This window comes from Hypanus sabinus, chromosome 14, assembly GCF_030144855.1.
Source record: "Hypanus sabinus isolate sHypSab1 chromosome 14, sHypSab1.hap1, whole genome shotgun sequence".
In the NCBI taxonomy this organism is placed as follows: domain Eukaryota; kingdom Metazoa; phylum Chordata; class Chondrichthyes; order Myliobatiformes; family Dasyatidae; genus Hypanus; species Hypanus sabinus.
Window position 1 is genome coordinate 36971090 of NC_082719.1, and position 20562 is coordinate 36991651.

Genomic DNA, 20562 nt, shown 5'->3' on the forward strand with positions numbered 1-20562 from the left:
TAATATTACATCAGGAAGTCTTACATTATCCATTAACCATGAAAGCTTCTGAATAATTAATGGAGGGTATGAGAAAGTGTCTCTTAGAGAAAAAATCTCTGAGCTATCTAATAATGAAATTCTCACTGAAATAACACACATTCATTCAGATTCATTGTTATTTTTATTTCATTGACATTCAAAAGACAATAGGCTTTTGACAAATTTGAGGACGTTCTTAAGCATTTTGTGTCTACCATAAGGCTGCTTATGTTCAGAACTAATAGGATATTGTATCTAAACTGCAGGATTTTAATAATATAATTAATAATAGTCCCTGAGCAAGGCATTAAAAATCCAGATAAAGAGGATTCTTCTGAATATGAAGTTAACAAGAGAGACACATTTAACTATTTGTATGCGTATGATTATATAAACTGACGGCACCGATTATCTTTTCTTATTCAGCTAGATTTTGAACAGCAAAAAGAATCTGAATCAAAAAACCCTCATGGGGTGGCAAATTGGCAACTTGGTGTCCCACATGAGGTACTTTGCTGCCATTAATGGAAATCTCAAGTATATTTAATACTAACCATGACAGATATGAAAGTGATAGCTCAGAAGAAAACAGGAAGGGCACTGACTTAAATTTTAGAAATGAGTGAAAGCATTTCATTTGCCCTTTAAAGCATGACCTCTCTTTTAATGACTAAGAAAAAAAAAACACCACAAATTTACATTTTGATAAAAACTGAATTTTATAGATATGGGAAGATTTCACAAATCAATATGGGGTAGAAACATGGTTTTTGTGTTCTTTTTAATTGATGACCATATATCAGCTATTAAGAGCATTGTAGATTTGTGGAACTTATGCCTTATAAATTTATTTTTAATCCACTTTCCCAGTCTAAAAGCTGGACTAATATATCTTTACCATTTATCTTATTTGATCTTTATATTTTGGTAAGGCAGCCTGATTTTCTTTTAATTGATGCAAATCCTTCAGTATTTCAGGTTGGCATTGGCACTTATTGTAAACTTAACTAGACAAAGATGTGTGTTCAGGATCAGAACTGCAGTGATTAGTTCTGCGTGATAGATTAATCAGGAACTACAATTTATTTTTCATCAACAAATCAATATTGTAACCATGACACCCATTTTATTTGCTGAACTTGCCTTTCTTCACTATTCTTATATATGCACAGATTGTTAAGTAAATGATACCGACTTACAGTATCAGTCAGGAGGTAAAATTTCTCTCAACTGTTGTTGCCTATTGGGAGATAAGGAAGTCTCTTTGCAGACTGTCCAGATTTTGACAGGTCGTGGTTGTAGAAGCAGCTAATTTTTGACATGCTCTAACTTGTTCAAAATAAGTAAATTTGTAAGCTTTAGATCTCCAGTTCTTTATATAAAGTAAACTAGTTCACATATGCACCAACAACTCGCTTGTCAAGGACAACCAAAGTTCAAAGTTGAAAGTAAATTTATTACCTTAGACTGAGCTTCTTTTTCTTGCAAGCACTTGCAGAGAGAGAGAAAAAAGAAATACAATAGAATTTTATGAAAAACTACATGAACATAGACTGACAAATACCAATGTGCAAGAGAAGACAAACGGTGCATACAAAATAATACTGAGAACATGAGTTTTAAGAATCCTTGAAAGTGACACTGTAACTTATAGAATCAATTCAGAGCATTGGTGGATGAAGTTATCCATGCCAGTTCAGGAGTTTAATGTTTGTAGGGCAATATCTGTTCCAGAACCTGGTAGTGTGGAACATAAGGCTTCCAGACTTCCTGCCCAAGGGCAGTAGTGAGAAAAGGTCATGAGGGTGGGGGAGGGGGCGGTCTTTGATTATGGATGCTGATTTCTAATGGCAGAGCACCGTGTAAGAATACTAATTGATGGGGAGGATTTCACCTGTGATAGACTGGGCTGTATCCACTACTTTCCGACACTTCCTGGACATCAGTGTTCCCATACCACGCATATCAATGGGTCTGCCATTGCACATCAGAAATCAGCGGGGAGCACTGCCATAGTTGACTTCCCATATATTCACTTTGAAGTTAATAGGATTCAGCCAACAGGATCCCTCTATATGACCCAGCAGCCCTCATGAACAAAAAAATTAATTCAAATACTCTGAAGATTTTGTGAGCAGGTAATAACTGCCAATGAATCATGCAGGTTTCTTGTAATTGTTATGCTTTCTCCTCTTCCCCCACCAATCCTCCCATTGCTCTGTTATTGACCCAGCTCAGCAAGGTGTAAGAGTGAGAGTTGCCTGGTTTACAGTCAGTGACTTACACTAATGCTACAGTGACCCACACTTCCAAAAAAGCGGATATATAACTTCAGCATGAAATCGCTTACTTTACCATTGGGTAACCATGTGACTACCCTATCAAATATTTAATATCATTGAAATAGTTAAAATATGTTACACTCTAGCTGTTATGCTTTCAAAGTTAACAAGTATTTACTTTGATGAAAATTGTTAAGTTTCCAAAGATGGAAAGGACTTTGCAATTTAATGCAACACTACAACATGGTTAAGTGTAAATATTCAATTACTTTTATTGTTGCCCATTTAGATTTTGGTAAGGTGGCCCAGTTTTCTTTTAATAGAAGAAAATCCTTCCGTATTTCATAGTTGGACAGTATCTGTACACTGACATCAAGGCCACTGAAAATTTGTGAAGCTTATGTCTCATAAATTTATTTTTAATCCACCTTGTCAGGTGAACTGCTGGACTAAGATAAATCTACCTGATATCTTATATGATCTTTAGATTTTGATAAGGTGGCCCAGTTTTCTTTTAATAGATGCAAATCCCTTATGTTTCAGGTTGATTAGTATCTATACATTGCAGAATGCACATTTTAGTTGTCTGCAGCAGATTGATATGTTTTAACCCTGTAATGGGGATAATATATTGAAGCCTGCAAATCAGATGACCTTCAGTGATTGATGGGGAAAACTCCAACGAAGCAAGGACTCAGCAGAGGTGGAATAGTATCAGCACCCGTCAGTGCTTTATCACTGTTGAAGCATACCCCATCCTTACACTGTACTGGAGGCTCTGTTCACTAGTACCTCAAAGTCCAGAACCATCGAAGTCACAATATAATTGCCTCAATTATGGACCTTAGTGCTACTGTTTGGAAAGACTAGAGCAGGATTATGGGGCACAGACTGGAGAAAGGAGATGAGATAAGATCATTTCGAATAAGAGCAAGGCATGACCTCTATTATATGGAAAAGGGGCTTGAGAGGTGTTACAATCCAGTCCTGCACTTTTTGCCTAATGCTGTTCATGGGTTGGTGCTTTATCAGAGGATTGTCTCTCTCTTTGTCCGGTCCTCACTTCAGTGCAGGTAGATTATTAACACTTCCAAAGGTCATTCAATTAACAGGTGGTCAGAAGCCAAAGTAAATCATATATTGAACCACACATTTTGATGCAATGCGACTCCAGGAATCTCTCTGGTAGTAGTAGATTAGAAGGATTGGATCTATGAGGGAAATATAATTGGTGCATAGTCACATGTAACTGAACACATAGAATAAATACTTACAATATCTCTTAATACAGTCTCAAGTCTTTTTCTTTTTCAAGAGTATCATTGTAGTATGCTCCTAAGTGCAACAAATGAGCCCTTTGATGCATCCACTGACCTCATCACCATGGTCCTCTACTACATGACATCAGTGCTTTGACTGAATGAGATCAAACAGAATGGGCTTTAATATCTATTCCTGCTTCAATCTCCTACATTATTGTTGTTTGAATCATAGTGTTGAAGATCTTGGTGGACTGACCAGAGACTAACAGCAAACAAAGAGATTATTCTAACTTGCAATAGTTCATTGTTGCTGCAAAAAAGGTACTTCCTCATAAACTTGGCATTGGAAGTTCCAAATTTAAACTTTTTCAACAGAGAGAACAATATCATAATATTGCATGGGGAATGATAAGCATTGGCCATTTAAGATAAGTTTCATCGGCTCTTGATGGTAACTCGGTTCTTGTCTGCAAACCTTAAACTAATTGATTTTTCCTTCAATGGAACAAATTGCTGATGTTGTACCTTTCCGTGGCTAGTGTTGGTTAAGATAGTGCCAACAAACAATGATTCCTCAGGGACATCTTTCAAATAGCCAATCTCTTCAATTATTTCACTTCTTCTATACCATCTCAGATTCAGATTCAGTTTATTGTCATTTAGAAAGCACAAATGCAATGCAGTTAAAAAATGAAACAATATTTCTCCAGAATGATATCAAAAAAGCATATGACAAAACAGACTACACTAGAAAATCCAGATAATGTTTGGCAATCCCCAATCCAGAGTCCAGAGAGGCTGCTGCGTATTAATATTGCGCTACCGTCTTAGCACATTCCCCGGAAAGGAGCTCCAAATCCACCAAACAAACAAGACCAAAAACAAAAGCTACAAGACCTGCACAAAGCAACATAGTTACAACATATAGTTACAACAGTGCAAACAATAGCATAATTGATAAAAAAAACAGACTATGGGCACAGTAAAAATAGTCCAAAGATGTTAAAGGACTATAAGTTCAAAAGAAGTCACCACACAGTTTCCACAATTCCCCAGGGTTCCGACAGACTCACCATCCCACGCCGGTGGCAGAAGGGAATACCCCCCCATGGACTTCCAAGGTGCCACCCGACTCAGCCTCGCAGACGCAACACACACCAAAAGCGACTTGATCGCAGCGGACTCCGTCCGTCGAACCTCCAAGACGATGACCATCCCCTCCGGCACAGCTGCTCCGAGCACCATCCTCTGCCGAGCGTATTAAGACGGCCCCGCCAACGGCCATTAGCAATGCAACCCCGAGGACTGGGGGCCTGTTCTTCCCAGCAGAGTCCCGGACCTCACAGCAGCAGCAGCAACGAAGAAGGTCTTCCTCCATGCTCCCACATCTGTTTTCAATTGATTATGACTGCGCTCGGCACCCCTCTTCACAAATAACAGATTATGATCTCCGGAGTGGCTGCTGCAAGCTGCATCGTGCCGCCATCTTGCAAAGTCTTGTTCATTTTGTCTTGATTGTGTTTTGGAAACTATTGAAGCCTGTAATGTGTAGTTTTGTTTTCAATTGAGTGACCTAGTGCTCTGCTGTCCATGGAGAGGAGCAAGAGCTACCTTGTGGAGCAGAACCAGAGACTGGACATGGGACTATGATTGACTCCATTTTGAAGTTTCGAGAATGATGAAGAATCGAGGCAAATTCAGAGGAGGTCAGTGGTCGCTCCCCATGGAGGCCATTGGTCAACGGGCTGGGTCGGTGGCATTCAAAAGGCTGCAGGTTGGCAGCACACCAACGTGCTCTTCACAGAAGGACTGAGTTTTTTATTCTGACGGGAGGAAGTTTTCAAAATTCTAAGATTAATGTAAGTATTGGACTGTAGTTTCTATTCAGTTGTCTGTTTTCTTTCTTGTTGCTGATTGACAGCTTGGGTTTCTGGGTGGGCAATATGTTGGTTTTTGTACGAGGGAAGAACTGGGGATTTGGGGTCTGAGATTCTTGTTGTTGTTTCCTGTGTGAGCAATCTGTTAGTTTTTGTGTATGAGAGAAGGAGTTGTAGGTTTGATGCAATTGCCACTCTTTTCTGCAAGGAAAGGGGTTGGGGGTTTGCTGCTCGTGCCACTGTTCTCCATGTGGGTGATCTGTTAGCTTTTGTGCAAGGGAGAGGATGGGGTTTAGGGTTTATGAGTTTTGTTTCATTTTCCTTTTCATGTTGGGAGGGAATTAATGTCTTTTCTTTTAATGACATTCGTGATTATTTTTCCGTATTTCATGGCTATCTGGAGAAGGTGAATATCAGAATTGCATTGTACATGCATAAGCTGGCCAGTGGCGTAGTGGCATCAGCGCTGGACTGTGAGGCGAATGGTCGTGAGTTCAAACCCGGCCGGCCCAATTTGCCAGATTTCCATCCATGCTGGTTTGAGCATCAAGCTAGCAACTCAGCCTTGTAAAAAGACAGCCAATTGGTATGGAAGTGGCAAAAATGCTGCTCTGTGTGCCACAAGAAGAAACCAATTGTACATGCATATTTTGACAATAAAAATGAACCTTCCAACCTTTGAACCAACCTCGTTCCACCTTTCCACTCCGCCCTTGAACTTACTGGACAAGCTTTCCTACATTTTCTCTCCATCAGGTATGATCCCTATATAGCAGTTGTAACTGTGCAGCATTCTACAAATAGAACCAACTATCCAAATTGATCGTGAAAATTGATGGCATGTCTTAGATTAAAGTCTCCAGGGATGACATCTATGGCTTCAATTATCCTGTTCTTTTTACAAAGACCTCCAGCAAAGGAGGGCAGAAATGTATGAATGTCTGTCCAGAGATGGTGGTGTGTACATACTGATTTGTGGCTCATGCATGCTCACTGTTAAGTGCAATACTTTAGAGTTCATTGTGTCACTATTCTAAAGGGCTGATTGTTAACTATTGCAACATTCTACAGTTATATCGCATTTTCTTGCTGCTCCAACTATGTAACCTCTGTAGCCAAATATAGAAAGAACTCAATGTACTATACAGATATTACTGGGTGCCATCGGAAAGAAATGTTCCAAACAAATTGCTTCCTCCACACCAACACTGACCACCTCCTACATAACTTAACGAGAAATCGAGGGGACTACAAGAGCGTTGTATTCTGGAGAAGTCTGGTGGGACTGTACAGTGAGGTACTTGGTACATTGCACAGTTTTCACACACACACAAAGAGATTGCTTGGTGTATTTAGGGGACCATTTGTAATGTCTGATAGAAGATCAGACAGACATAGATCATCACGTCTACTCTAGATGTGATGCAACCTGAGTGACAATGAACCTGGGAAACAACAGTTCAAAGAATAGCCTGCTGCTCGACATCAACTGAGAATGTTTTAGCTTTTATGGACTACAGGAGGAATGGAGACAGGCTAACACCTATTGACATCAATGGATCTGGGGTTGAGAGAGTGAACAGCTTTAAGTTCCTCAGCATCCACATCACCAAGGATCTCACATGATCTGTACGTACCAGCTATGAGGTGAAAAAAGCACAACAACATCTCTTTCACCTCAGATGGTCGAAGAAGTATGGTATAGGCCCCCAAATCCTAAGAACTTTCCACAGGGGCACAATTGAGAGCACCCTGACTGGCTGCATCACTGCCTGATATGGGAACTGTAATACACTCAATCACAGGATTCTGTAAAGAGTGGTGCAGACAGGCCAGCGCACCTTCAATTGTGAACTTCCTACTATTCAGCATATTTACAAAGATAGGTGTGTAAAAAGGGCCTGAGGGATCATTAGGGGCCTGAGTCACCCCAACCACAATGTGCTGCTACAATCTGGGAAACAGTACCATAGCTTAAAAGCCGCTACCAGCAGGCTCTGCGACACCTTCTTCCGTCAGGCCATGAGTTGATTAATTCATGCTGATAGAATTGTATTTCTATTGTAACATGTTGTAAGGTTTCACTGCTAATGTAATGGCTTCTCTGTAATATTCCACCGCTGAGGTAATGCTTTCAATTAGCAGCAAGGTTTGGGCTATGACTAGAGAAAACGGGGCATGCGAGCCATTGAGTGGGATGTTGTTCTTTCTTGTGTGTCTGGGAGTCGGGAGTTCTGGGACAGATGAGGAGAGAGGATGCAAATGGAGAGAGTTGGTAGACCTCTGATGGAGTGGACTTGCAGCAAGGGTCTGAAGGTCAACGATGATCGGAGGAGGCCGATGGTGGACGACCGGCCTTATCAGTGAGCTCCAACATTGCGCGTCAGACTGTTTCATGAGAAAGGGCCCTTTTACTTTTCTTGTTTTCTTTACTAACCATATATTTAAATTAAGAATTATAAAGCTCAATCGTTTAATTGCATATTATGTACTGTTTGTTATTCCATAGTACTGATTTGTAACAGGGGACACATCACACAGCATTCACCCAAATGAGATTTCTTAAGTTTGGCCGGGCCTGCGGGGCTATCATCCCCTATATTAAGCCACCAACCAAAGCCAGAGTTACAATTGTGGGGGTTACGTTTGGGATTGATTCCGTTGGATGCTCTGTGATGATCCTGAGTGAGGTAGGTATTCACACTCCGGATGAATTGTTAATTCACCTGTTAAGTACTGTTAAAGTTGTGATTGTGGGTGGTGGTTTGATAAAATGGCTGGCACAGCTCTTGTTTAAATACAGACCAGTGCTGACGTAGCGGTAGCTGGGGGCAGAGATTTCAAAGACAGGGTACTATCATTTCTGAGGAGTGAGGGGAAGGAGTGGTCAGATTTGGAATGTCTGATTAGTCCACATCCCTCAGGGGAGAGTGAGAATTCTGAGTTAGTATCTGCCCTTATCTCTCTGCTGAATACAGACAGACAGACATACTTTATTGATCCCGAGGGAAACTGGGTTTCGTTACAGTCGCACCAACCAAGAATAGAGTAGAAATTTAGCAAAATAAAACCAGAACTAATTAAATAATAATAAGTAAATTATGCCAATTGGAAATAAGTCCAGGATCAGCCTATTGGCTCAGAGTGTTTGACACTCCAAGGGAGGAGTTGTAAAGTTTGATGGCCACAGGCAGGAATGACTTCCTATGACGCTCAGTTTGGCATCTCAGTGGAATGAGTCTCTGGCTGAATGTACTCCTGCCTAACCAGTACATTATGGAGTGGATGGGAGACATTGTCCAAGATGGCATGCAACTTGGACAGCATCCTCTTTTCAGGCACCACCGTCAGAGAGTCCAGTTCCACCCCCACAACATCACTGGCCTTACGCATGAGTTTGTTAATTCTGTTGGTGTCTGCTACCCTCAGCCTGCTGCCCCAGCACACAACAGCAAACACGATAGCACTGGCCACCACAGACTCATAGAACATCCTCAGCATCGTCCGGCAGATGTTAAAGGACCTCAGTCTCCACAGAAAATAGAGATGCCTCTGACCCTTCTTGTAGACAGCCCCAGTGTTCTTTGACCAGTCCAGTTTATTGTCAATTTGTATCCCCAGGTATTTGTAATCCTCCACCATGTCCACACTGCATGGAAACAGGGGTCACTGGTGACTTGAATAAATGGAAATATCAGGTTTAAAGTCCCAGCTATGGTAGGCTGCACCTATCCTCTGGAATAATGCCCACCCCTAATGGGGAGGAGGAGTATGAGACGGGCAGAGCGGAACTCTCAGTTATTAGAGGAGTGGCAATACTCTGATGACGTAAAACGACAGAGATTGGTTGAACGTTTGAACAGGTGGGCCACTGACATTGTGAGGGCTGTCAGTCCTGTAGCGACAGTTACGGGCGAGCACTGGACAATGCTTTTGGTCCAACAGGAAACCCAATGGAGCTCATGGTGGGGTTTTGGAAGATGCGTGAGGAGAAGGGGGAGAAGCTTTCTGCTTATATTTTTCAGCTAAATCGCTTGCAGCACAGAGGGTCAATCAGGCGGCTGTGGTGATCAGTTGAGAATTGACCAGATAGCCAGGGGCGCCCAGTTCCAGGACCTGACTGCATGGGGTCTCTGACAGTCTCGTAAGACTTGCCCCCTCCCTCTTTTATTGAGCTAATCAGAGGTACGGGAAGCGGAGAGCGCGGGAGGCCTCCGTCAACAGAGTACAGTCTTCAGTCGTGGTCCCCTGCGGTGAAGTGACCTTGGATAGCTTACCCTGGGGAGCGGTAGAGGAGATTGTGGCAGAGTTGAGAACAGAGGTATGTCGGCTGTTATCAGCGGGTGTGACTCCCCCATATGATGCAGCTGATGGGGGGGGGGCAGATTCCCCAAGGGGACAAACAATGCAGAGAGCTGCTGGCAGCAGGTGTCATGCCAGAAGGAGAGTGAGCCCCTGGGTACCTCAGCAGGGAGGGTCATTGGGAATGACCCAGTGAGGGAATGGCCTGAGGTCTCTGGGGAAACACATTCCAGTGATGCACCAAGGATCCTCCAGAAGCAAAAGACCCAAATCCTGAAGGCTTAGTGGGACCATGCTCCAGTATGTCGCCACAAGTCGATGGTAATTATGCTAGAGCCATACCCGACACTGGGTCAAAGGTCATGTGGTTGTACCGTTCATTTTACAACCGGTATCTGAAGCACTTGCCCTTGACCCCATTCAGGGCACTGGAGATCTGGGGGTGAGCAGGATGGCAGCGAGTGTCAGAAACACTGCGAAGAGGGATGTCGCTTTCAAGTGGGGGATGACCCTGGCGCATTTGTTCCCGGTGACCGTAATGTCTAGTATCCTTGTGAGGCACGCCGGGGAGAAACTATTGGAAAAGGGGATAAAGTTGCCTGCTGAGTCATTCGGCTTCAGGGACTCCTTGGTGCCATCAGGTTGGGAAAGGGGGATGGCAGAGAAGATGTTGGACCTGGAAGGTGGCTCTTCCACTGACGAGTTTGATCTGGGTTGTTCCAAGAGCACTTGTCACCCTAGCTGGGTGACTGTGGATACCCCGTTCAGAGAGAGATCGCAGCGACTGGCCCCTGCAGGCGTGGAGGACATTTGGCAACATTTATGTAAGTTGAAGGAAGCTGTGATCATCCCGAAGCCCCTATGCATCCCCAGTATTAGTGGCCTGAAAGATGAATGGGAATGTACGGATGTGTGTGGACTGTAGGACTCTGAACAGACATACCATCCCCAACCAGTATACGGTTCTGAGGACCGAAGATGCACTGGCCTGCCTGAGCGGTGCAAAGTGGTTCAGTGTGCTGGACTTGAGAGTGGATATTACCCAATCCCCATGAGTGAGATTGACAAAGAGAAAACGGCATTTATATCTCCCCTGGGATATTTTCAGTTTGAAAGAATGCCCCAGGACATCTCGGGAGCTCCTGTAACCTTCCTGCGGGTCATGAAGAAGGTGGGGATATGAACTTGCTCGAGGTATTGGTATATCTGGATGACCTCATAGTATTTGGATCCACCTTGGGAGAGCATGAAGTGAGGCTGCTGAAGGCGCTGGGCTGCCTGAAAGCTAAAGGGTCAAAACTTTCCCTGGACAGGTGCAAGTTCTGCCAAACATCTGTGAGCTATGTTGGGCACATAGTCTCATGGTTGCAGTAGCTACAGACCCGGCTAAGATAGAGGCAGTGACCACTTGGCCAAGACCCCAGACAGTCAGCGCTCTGTGCTCGTCCCTCAGGTTCTGTGGTTACTATCAGAGGTTTGTGAAAGGCTACACAAAAGTGAGAAACCCACTGAATCAGCGTCTGTGCAGTTACCCTCCCTTTGGGAAGAAAGGGAGGGGGAGAAAAGGACAGGAAGGTGAAGAATACCTAAGCATGTCAGAGCCCTTTGGACCAAAGTGGGATGCAAAATATGAAGAAGCCCTTGAGTCACTGAAGAAGCTGCTGATCCAGGCACCAGTGCTGGCTTTTGTGGACCCCCCGATTGCCATATACTGCACACAGCTGCCAGCTGAGAGGGTTTGCGGGTCATCCTGTATCAGGATCAGGGAGCCGGGTTGAGGCCCCTTGCGTTTGTCAGCCGGAATTTGTCACCCACCGAGAAAAACTACCCCACACACAAGTTGGAATTTCTGGTGTTGAAATGGGCAGTGGTGGATAAGCTGAGTGACTCCCTCTACAGGGCCAAGTTTGAGGTGAGGACGGACAAAATCCCCTAACTTATGTCCTGATCTCAGCGAAACTGGATGCCACAGGCCATCGATGGTTGGTGGCATTGTCTGCCTATGATTTCAACCAGAAGTACTGGCCAGCGAGCCGGAACATTGAGGCTGATGCTCTGTCCCAATGGGCGCATGAGGGACTGGTCAGGGACGAGGAGTGGGAGAGCATTCCTGCCCCAGGAATGAAGGCCATGTGTCAGTTTGCCATCACGGTGAATGCAGAGGGAAAGGATCGAGCAGCAAATCAATTGGAGGCTTCTGATGATGCCATTCCCCAAGTCTACTGTAACCTGACTGCTCTGCTGCCAGATTTGAGTTCTGGGGAAGTGGCAGCTGCTCAGCTAGATGATCTGGGCATTGGTATCATTTGGGCAACATTCAAAAAGGCTCAGGCAGAGAAGGGGAGCTATGTCACTGCCTTGTACACCTGGATTGAACTTTGTGTTTTGCAGGAAGGGTTGGCGAGCTATCATGAGGACATGACTAAATTTGGTGTGGTGGGAGAGTAACATGCTGTAGGGTTTCACTGATAATGTAATGGTTTTTCTGTAGCAGCATCATTTGGATTATGACTAGAGATAGTGGGGTTTGGAATGCTGCTGTTCTTTCTTGTAAACTGGAAGATGGATTTTTGCCGTCTTTTGCCTGGGAGAGATGAGAAGAGAAGAGGCGAATGCAGAGGGTTGGTAGACCGCCGGACGGGGTGGACTTGGAGCGAGGGTCTGAAGGGCAGTGACGATCGGAGGAGGTCAATGGCGAACGATCGACGTATCAGTGAGTTCCAACATTGCGCAACAGACTGTTTAATAAGATTGGGCCCATTTTTTACTTCTTTTTTTTTGTTTCTTTACTAACCATACAGTTAAAATAAGAATTATAAAGCTTAATCATTTAATTGCATATTGTGTACTGTTTGTTATTTCGGGGTACTGATTTGTAACAGGGGACACATCATGTAGCATCCACACAAATGAGATTTCTTAAGTTTGGCTAGGCTGGGGGCCATCACGCCCTTGATTAAGCCACTAGCTGAAGTGACAGTTACAAAGGTCAATTCAATTCAATTCAGTGAAGCCCGTGAGCAGAGGAATCAGTGGAATCTCAGTCTAAGCCCATCCATGCTCTGCTAACTGTGGGTTGGCAGTGTGTTGATCTTCAACCTAAGCAGGTTGCTCAGTGCATCAACAGGGATTTCATCAATAGCCTCATTGGATTCCACCATAGCCACCAAGAGGGATATCTGGCAAATGACTGCTGGAATGAAAGCTACTATAACTGCTGTATAAGCTCTCATACAGCCAGTCTAAACACCAGAATTTGACCAGTTCCATCAGACTGCAAATGCAAGATTGAGAAATCTTGCCCCTCTTCAAGTTTTCTCCTCCCACCTCCCAACAGGTACAGTACTAACCATCCTTGCTGAAAGCACCCGTTATAATGTGTGACTGGGAAACCAGCCCTTCCAGGGAACCAGCCCCTCATGAGATGCCTATCCAAAACAGCTGCTTCCTCCAATGTGAGAAGGGACACGTCTTCCAGCAGCTGGGTTACAGCCTTAAGGGAAGAATTGTGATGCAGTGTTAGGGCTTAAAAAATCTAGCACTAAGAAGAATTTATATCTGTTATATCATTACAATATGTGAAGTAAGATTCTATCATGGATATGATTTTTACAATTAATTTGTGGAAGGACTTTTACGTAATAATAATGTTCATTCAATGTTTCTTGTTGAATGAAGTACTTATCTTCAACAATTACATTCAATATGATGGGGAAATATTTCCAACAGCATTGAATAAGTAAGGATTCCAGTACACAGCTTTGCTTTACTGTAATGTAATGCAACAAATTAAGCCTTTGCAACATGGAGGGAAGTGACAGCTCATTGAAATACAGGAACTAAGTAAGTTGCTTTCATCGTAGATAGTTATTTAAGATAATAATGTAAGATTGTGATTTAACCCTTAGAATGGCATTGTGACTGGGCTTTTTAGACTGACCCTGGTGTGGGAAAACTTTGTCTCCATTTCCATAAAGCTCTTAAATGCTAATTCCACAGGTTGGAAATGCAAGAGATTTGCACACTGTACATAAACATTGTCCTCTGTCTCAAAAGGCTGCAAAGTTTCAATCAGGATTTTTTGCACACAACTGGAACAATTACACATTGATGTTTGAATATATAAGTAGGCTCACATTGTCTTAATGCTAAAGAAGAAAATCAGAAAAATTTGATCAGTTACTATCTCTGTTTTCCAAATCATGTAAAGATCAATTGAAGATCACCCTGGCTATCATTTCTGAATGAAGTGACAGATGAGATGAGGTGAGGCCTCTGTTGGTCAGAATTGACCACGGATCTTGTGCCATAGCTGTCTAGACACGCAAGCCTGGGCAGTACAATATGGAGAGCAAGCCTGGCCCATGTAGCAAGTGCCCCCTCCCACACATCTAATGAGCCTAAAGGAATGGCAGGGACCGATACAGTTTGGCACCAGGAGTTATTAGTCTCCATTGAACTCTACAGAGGACTGTCTTAGGGAAGCCAGCTCTGGACTTTTCCTGAGTCCTTGTCATTAGTGGGTATAGCTGCAGGCAGCAGAGTTTTAAGATCAGAGTTTTCCTTCTCCTAGATGAGCTGCCATCCACAGCTAAGGAGTCCCAACTACCCAAAGCTACCAGTGTTAAGGCTCCTGTAATTCACCCTTACCCCTTCTCCTGTCATTAGAAATGGTTCCGCCAAGCTTAGTAGGGAAATTACATGTGAAGATCATGAGCTGGACTTGGTTGTCAGAAGCTATTTGAGGCATATGCCATTTAATAGGTAGTGGGAGCTTACACACCCCCTGCTATAACAATATTAAGGAATCAAGGAACCAGCTGAAGTAACAACTATCAGGAAATTGAGATGGAAACCAGATAGTGCAGTTTTTTTAATATATATATTTCTTTCAGAAACTAGACCAGGAAATGTTAGCGCTTCTACTATCCAATATCACCTTTTCCATCACACCCCTTCCTTTCCTTCTGCCAGGGCTAAAATACAAAAGCAAATACGTAATGTTGAGGCCTTAGAAAGCATTGGTCATTCTGCACTTGAAGTATTGGGAGCAGTTTGGGGCCTTATCTAAGAAAGGATGTGCTGGTATTGTGGAAGGTTCAGAGGAGGTTAATGAGAATAATCCCAGAAATGGAAGAGTTCACATATGAGGAGCATCTGATGGCTTTGGGCATGTACTCACTGGAGTTTTGAAGAATGAGGGAGAATCTCATGGAAACCTATCAAATATTGAAAGGTCTGGATAGATTTGATATGAATAGGATGTTTCCTATAGTCACGGAGTCTAGGACCAAAAGGCACAGCCTCAGAATTGAAAGACGTCCATTTAAGCAGAGTTAAGGAAAAAAATATTTAACCAGAGAGTTGTGAACTTGTGGAATTCCTTGCCACTGACAGCTATGCAGGTTGAGTTATTTGGTATATTTAAGGCGGGGTTGATTGGCTCTTGAATAATCCGGGCATCAAAGGTTATGGGGAGAAAGAAGAAGAATGGAGTCAAGAGGGATGATGGAGCAAACTCGATCGGCCAAATGCCCTAATTCTGTTTCGAAGTCTTACAGACTTATTACAGATTTAGGATGCTTTATGAGTGTTTTGGAGCAGTCACCAACCAGGAGAATGTTATGCTTTTGTTACATTTATTGTTATTTGAAAGGATACCATGCTGATGCTGGCAATCATTACTCAGTTTTGGAAGTTGTTGTCAGATGCTCAGACTATTTCTGAAGTTTAGAGTGTACTATCATAACACTTCAGTGCTTATCAGGGATCCATTAATAACCCAGACCACTTCCTCCACCAGAATGGATTCCTCCACTCTCAATGCTTAGGTGCTTGGGGGATCACCAAAGGAGTTTGTTTATGGTGAATGAAGTACTTTAATGAATGAACTGTATGATAGTGATATAACCCTTAGAGAGTCAGTGTAACTGGGAATTTCAGACTGAGCAGTCAGAGCTACTCATTCAGGTGGATCCTGAGGAAGGAAAGATTGCCCTCTGCTTCTCCTGCCACTTTGGATTTCTTCAAACATGCACCAAAAAGCAGTCTTCCGAAGGTGAGGTGAGGGTGACTTCCCTTTAGATTAAAGCAGAATTTAATGACTGTATTAACAAGAATCTCTCATCATGATGAAGTCATGGGCATCCAGGAGAAAACATTCCGGTGTTCAAAGTCATGCTTTGCACAATGAAAACTGTTTATAGTCATTTGAGGTCGACCATTCCAGCCACAGGGCAATGCTACACAAGTTCCTCAGGGCAGTGTTCTAAGCCAAACCATCCTCACTTGCTTCATCAATGAACTTCTTTCAATCTGACGGTCAGAATTAGGGGTGTTGGCAGATGACTACACAATGTTTAATTCCATTCACAATTTCTCAACAAATGAGTAAGTCCATTTCTACATCCAACAAGACCTAGACTGCATTCAGGCAAAATTGGAAAGTAATTTTCATTCCACAGTAATGCAGGGCAATGATCTGGTCCAGATAGAGAAGGTCTAACAAACCTATCCTTGTGATTCAATGATAATGCTCCAACTGAGTTCGGCACCATCAACACTTTCACTAGATTGACCATCAGTAACTAGAAACTCACCTACATCCTCCACATAAATGATATACCTGCAAGTGTGAATAATAAGCCGGGTATTGTTTGCTGAATCACTCAGCTCCTAACACCTAGAAACCTCCTTGCCATCTTCAAAGCTCAAACAAGAAAAGTGACGGAACAATCTCCACTTGCTTCAAAGATGACATCTCTGAAACACTCAAGGGACTTGACATTATTCTAAACAATACAGCCTGTAGAGCTTTTGCATCTACATCATCCACCACCATCACTTTGGCTACATGTATGCCATTAAAAATGCATTGCAGTTATTTTTATGGACTACATCATACCCAAAGGGCACGAGTAACATCATCTCTTTGCAAGGAAAATGAATGAGTGACAATCAGTATTGGCCTTGTCAATAGCAATCTATCCTAAAAAAAGCCTTTTAATTTTCCATTAAAAAACCTACTGAGAGTAAGACAATTAATGTTACTGGACATCATGCAGGACCATGCTTATATTATCTCCTGATACAGCGTAGTGTCACTCCCTCTTCTTCTTGGTCACTTTAAAATACTGTTGCAAGGATGTGGCTGGAGACAATCCCAGGTGCAGGACACAGACACGGAGGCAGAGTCATTAGGCATTAGCACCACTGCGAACAGAGAGCCAGTATCTCGGGAGAGTCTTTATACAGAGACAAGGTTCACATAGAAGATCCAGGAGATGATGCATAACTTAGAACTGACAGTCCTAAATAACCATGAAACAAGGTTACTCATACAAGAGTTGACCAACAAACTGGTAGTTCCTTGTTGTGACTCCAGGGTTTTTATCCTGTAGTTACTGATGGGAAGCAGGTGTGTAATTTGCTGAACTGGGAATGACTGGACATCAGTCAAGGGGGTTAGAGCCCAAGTAAAGAGGTAATGGGGAATTGCCAAACAGGACCATGACAGTATACTCCCCCCACCCCTACAAATGGGATCTTCTGGGCGATCCTCCAGGCTTGTCCAGATGGTCCCGATGGAAGTCTTGGATGAGGGAGGGGTCCAGGATGAAGGAGTGGGGAACCCAGGAACGCTCTTCTGGACCGTATCCTTCCCAAACTACCAGACATTGGAAACCACTGTCCTGATTGCACATATCCAGTAGTGTTGGACGGTGTATGCCAGATTGTTGTCTATGATATGGGCAGGTGAGGGAGTCTCAGTCGGAGGACACAAGGGACTGACGGAAACTGGCTTTAATTGGGAAATGTGAAAGGTAGGGTGGATATGCCTAGATCTTGGCAGTTGAAGTCGGACTACTGTGGGATTGATAACCCCTTCGACCTTGAATGGTCCCAGGAAGCAAGGGGCAAGTTTCCTATGCTCAGTTTTGAGCGGGATGTCCTTGGAGGAAAGCCACACCATCTGCCCCAGTCAGTACTCAGGCATCAGTGTCCGGTGTTGGTCGGCGATCTTCTTATTGCGATCTGCTGATCTGAGTAAGGCTGTGCGTGTCTCCTCCCAAACCTTAAGGCACTGATTGATATGGTCCTGAACAGATGGCACCGCAATTTCCTCTGCTTGTGTGGGGAGTAGCGGGGGTTGGTACCCCAGGGAACACGCGAAGGGAGACTTCCAACAGCAGAACTCACCAGGGTTATGGGCGTACTCAACCCATGGGAGGTGGTCACTCCAGGTCGACGGGCTGTTTGCCGTTACATAACATAGCGACACCTCCAAGTCCCGATTGACCCGTTCCGTCTGCCAGAACCGTTTGACTGGGGGTGGAAGCCAGACAACAGGCTGGCCAATGCATCCAAGGCTTGACAGAAGGCCTTCCATACCTGCGAGGTGAACTGGGGACCTCGATCGGAGACAATGTTCGTGAGGATTGTGTGAAGGCGGACGACGTGGCTGATGAGAAGGTCTGCGGTCTCCTGAGCAGAAGGAGTTTAGGGAGGCTACGACGTGCACCGCCTTGGAGAATTGGTCTACCATGGTGAGTATGGTGGTGTTCCCATGTGAAGGGGGTAGACTGGTGAAGTCTAGGGCCATGTGTGACCAGGGATGACCAGGGGCAGGTAGAGGACGAAGTAAATCCGCAGGTGGCCGATGAGAGGCTTTTCCACGGGCACGGATGGAACATGCCAAGACATAGGAACGGGTATCCGCCTCCATGGACGACCACAATAAGTGTCTTTTCAGAAGAGCCAGGATCCGATCACTCCTGGGTTGGCAGGTGAACTGAGGTGTGTGTCCCCACTGGAGAACCCGGGATCTGATGGAATCAGGCACATACAGGCGATCGCCAGGTCCATTGCTGGAGTCAGGATCATCCTGTTGAGCTTCCTTTACTTTGGACTCGATCTCCCAAATGAGGGTTGCCACCACGCTGGAAGTGTCCTCCTTGGAGTTGTATTGGCGGAAGAGCATGTCTAGCTTCTAGTTCTTAGATCCTGGACGGTATGTGAGCGAAAACTTGAACCTTCCAAAAAATAATGCCCAAACGTTTGGTGATCTGAACATAGCCCAGGTTATTATGATCAGTCCACACAACAAACAGGTGTTCCACCCCCTCCAGCCAGTGCCACCATTCTTCCAATGCTAGTTTGACTGCCAGTAGTTCCCAATTCCCCACATCATAATTCCGCTCGGTGGGGGACAGTTGGGGAGAAAAGGCAGCACAGGAGTGAAGCTTTTCATCCAAACTTGATCGTGGGGACAGGACTGCTCCTATCCCAGAGCCAGAGGCGTCCACCTCAACAATGAATTGGCGGGAAAGGTCCCGATGGACCAGGATGGGAGTGGTTGTTAACGCTGAGTCAGCTTCGGAGTCCGAACAAAAAGGGGTGGTAGGCGAAGTAAGCCGGGTAAGGGGGGGGGGCTGCCACTTGACTGTAGTCCTTGATAAATTGGCGGTAGAAGTTCGCAAACCTCAGGAACCGCTGAAGATGCTTGCTGGTTGTGGGCCTAGGCAATTCTTGCACTGCCCGGATCTTCTCAGGGCCTGCCCTCACCTGCCTGTTCTCAATGATACAGCCCAGGAAGCTGACCAAAGGAACGTGGAACTCGCATTTTTCCACCTTCACAAATAACTGGTTTTCCCACAGTCTCTGGAGGACCAAATGGACATGGTGAATACGTTCCTGGGGGCTGCTAGAAAATATCAAGATATCATCAAAGTAAACAAATATGAAGTGATTAATAAAGACCCTCAGCACGTCGATTAGGGCTTGAAAAATGGTGGGAGCATTGGTGAGACCAAACGACATGACCAAATATTCAAAGTGGCCCAGGGGTATATTAAAGGCTGTCTTCCACTCGTCCCCCTCCCTCATCCTGACTAGATGGTATGTGTTCCAAAGGTCCAGCTTCGAGAAGATGGTGGCTCCATGCAGTGGTTCAAATGCCGAACTAATGAAGGGTAGAGGGTACTTATTCTTAACTGTTTTATTGTTTAGGCCTCAGTAATTAATACAAGGATGAAGTGACCCATCCTTCTTTTCTACAAAGAAGAAACCAGCATCTAATGGGGAGGATGAAGGTCTAATAATGCCCACTGCAAGGAACTCTTTAATGTATTTTTGCATGGCCTCTATCTCATCGGGATAGGTTATAAAGACGACTGGTGGGTAGTGAGGCCCCAGGGAGAAGGTCAATGGCATTATCATATGGGCAGTGCTGAGGCAGGGAAAGAGCCCATTGTTTACTGAATACCAGGTCATGGTATTCCATGGGGACTCTGGACAAGTCGAGGGGTTCCATGGCAGGCAGGGTTGCAGTAGTCTCCCTGGGAGATGGGGCTGACAGCAGACAGTTGGCATGGCAAAATGGGCTCCAGCTGGCTATCCTCCCGATAGACCAGTCGATGTGGGGATTGTGGTGGTTCAGCAATGGGAATCCTAGAACTACAGGGGCTTGAGGCGAATGGATGAGATTGAACCATACATCCTCGCTATGGTTTCCAGAGAGAAACAAGGTCAGGGGTGATGTACAGTGGGTCACCCGAGCCAGCAGTTTTCTGTCCATTGCCCAGGCCTCTTGAGGGGTATTTAGCAGCAGTCGAGGTATTCCAGCCTGGGAGGCTATGTCTTCATCCAGCAGATTGCCCTCAGCACCGGAATCCACCAAGGCAGGTGGGGACAGGGACTGTTGTTGACAATTCATGGTAGCCGTGATCTGCATCCAGGTTTGGGGAACCGAAGGGAGTGCTGTCTGACTCACTAGACCAGCAGGAGCAGGAGCTCTGTGAGGAACAGAGGAGAGAGAGA

At 44.5% G+C, this 20562-nt stretch overlaps 1 pseudogene; it reads right to left on the reverse strand.

Annotated features, from left to right (window-relative positions):
- LOC132404463 (uncharacterized) overlaps positions 1-10264 on the reverse strand; it is a 32955-nt pseudogene extending 22691 nt beyond the window's left edge.
- Positions 10265-20562: the final 10298 nt, after the last annotated feature.